This window comes from Herpailurus yagouaroundi, unplaced genomic scaffold, assembly GCF_014898765.1.
Source record: "Herpailurus yagouaroundi ecotype Mexico unplaced genomic scaffold, PumYag 163, whole genome shotgun sequence".
NCBI classification, from domain to species: Eukaryota; Metazoa; Chordata; class Mammalia; order Carnivora; family Felidae; genus Herpailurus; species Herpailurus yagouaroundi.
Window position 1 is genome coordinate 4,193,783 of NW_024412404.1, and position 2,325 is coordinate 4,196,107.

Here is a 2,325-nt window from a genome sequence, read left to right on the forward strand (position 1 = left end):
TTTGTGGTGGGGTCGGCCAGGGCCCGCTGGCGGCTCCACCAGGGTCCCCCATTTCCTGGGCCATAAAAACATGCTCCTGACTGATGGCTGACATACGAGGTGACAGACAAGGAAATGGTTTCCCTTGGCTGCGTGTGTGTGCCCCAATTTACAGCTGCCCCGGAATTAGCAAGGGCGGATGCTTCCACGGCTGTTAGGTTAAGTATAAACTCCCAGTCGTTTCTTCATGGGGGAGGACACTTGATTTGGAAAAGAAAAATCATGGCGAAATTAAACAGGAAAATAATGTCTCTTTTTAAAATGGTATTCTTGAATGATTGTAAACACGGTTTAAATTGGCTGGATTTTCTACCCAGATCTGTGTGTGCAGACATAGCCAGGGCTACGCTCTGATGATATCAAGCTCTTGAGGGGAGAGCTTTATCTTTTTCCCAAGTGCATATTGTCTTGTTGGATCTTGACATTGCTTGTAGATGGGAAAATAGAGGCTTGGTGAAGGTTAAGGGACTTCTCCAAGGCCACACAAGGTGGCCCTTAAATCCTGTCTCCTGCCTTTCAGGTGAGAGCTAGGAGATGATGTTATGGGGGCACCTGGCCCTGTGCCTGACACTAGTAGTGGGTGCCCCATAAACATTCATTTCCCCACCTCTTACTATTTTTCTTCCCCACTTTTCTATTAAAGAGATGCTCTTCGATTGAAGGCTAAGTCTAACCTATGATTTCCACTTGGCCCATATATCTGCTTTTCCATGAGTCCCAAGTGCAAGTGCTCTAAACACGTGTGCTTCATGAAATGCCTCAGAAAGCAGTGAGGGGTGTGGAAGGCCCGTCAAGCCTCAAATCTACAAGGTTGCCATTAAAATCCCTCCCTGGCCCTCTGACCCAGTCCTGTCGCTAACTTTGTGACCCCAGCCCTGTCACTGTGTCTCTCTTTTCCATACAACATTACAAGGGTTTTGTGAAATGCTCACATCTGACCTATCTGATGCCACAGGCTACACACTCTGGTGAGGAATATGAGGCAAGAAAGACATCCATAAATTCTCAGACAACAAGGTCAAGAAAATAAATTCTTTGGGTGAGAATAAGGGGGTGGTGGAATTTATCAGCATGGTTATTGTGCTGGATTTATACTGAGTTTAGCTTAGATAGGAAGGTCAAAAACCATTCACTGTTTGGGATACCCTATGTGATCAGGCTCTTTCATTAGGCATATTTCAGGCTTAGGAATACATTTTTAACTTCATATTATGTACATATTTGTTTTAAGTGCTATTGTAGTCAGCGGGGGTGGGGGGGGGATAGATGGTGGTGTAGGGCAAAGACACACTTCCAACAAATGAGGGCCCTGAAGAGCTTTTTCTCTAGACAGACATCTCTTGAAGGTCTGCCTGTTGAATAAACAGACCTAGCTCAGGGAGGGTTTTCTGGTGCTACAAAAGACTGCGGAAGAAATATATCTATGGCCATTTTTTTAATAGCATAAGAAGAACAAAAATACCTGTAGTGGTCTCAAGGTGAAAAGGAAATTGATCAAGTGTAGGAAAAAGACTAAGCTCCTTTCAAAGGATTTCAGCATCAAAGGTTGGTACAAAGAAGTTTCCACCTTCTAGTAACCAGAACACTTTATTAACCAGATTGGGCCATTCCTTGACATTTGTCTATTTGCAGACTTTGATCCCTGAGACAACTTCTAGCTGGCAAATTCTCCAAATATGATTACCTCCAATATATGAGCTCATTTCTCTGTACTTACTCCCAAATGGTGAACATCGATTTGCGACATTAATGAAGTAAGTACCCAACTATCCTTGTTCATGAGCTATTACCTCGGTATTGATTGTAGTCTTAATTGACAATTACTTGAGTGGGCTGGGCTATACTGAGCTTTTATTAATTTTCCATGGTGATACTCATTACTAAACTTCATTGCAATTGTGTAACAATGTATACTCCCCCCTGTAGCTCACTGAATTGGAAAATTCCACTGGCCATTTCCCAAACCTCTTTATCCTGGAAAATAAAAATTTTGCTATTGCTAAATTTGATATCAGGATTCTAGACCTCGATTCTGCGGGGAGAGAATTGGCTGTGAAAATAAATAGAATTTGCTAAATTATTTTTTCTTCACTGTTATTTCAGAGAACATGTTGTATCCACGGACTTTATTCTATCCCTTGCTTCCTAGAGGGACAATGAACTCCATGCTACTGTAAAATTATATTCATTCTTCTTTCTCCCTTTTCTTTTTTTTTTTTTTTTAAATTAAGGGTGTGGAGAAGGCAGCAAGGTAGAGGAGATTTTGTGGTTTTAGGGAAGAGGAGT

General features: G+C 42.1%; 1 long non-coding RNA gene across 1 annotated transcript; it reads left to right on the forward strand.

The window, feature by feature from the left end:
* The first annotated feature begins 1,337 nt into the window (after window positions 1-1,337).
* Window positions 1,338-2,116, forward strand: LOC121037503 (uncharacterized). The gene is made up of 2 exons (XR_005793793.1): window positions 1,338-1,584; window positions 1,672-2,116. It is a non-coding gene; the product is annotated as an uncharacterized LOC121037503 (long non-coding RNA).
* Window positions 2,117-2,325: the final 209 nt, after the last annotated feature.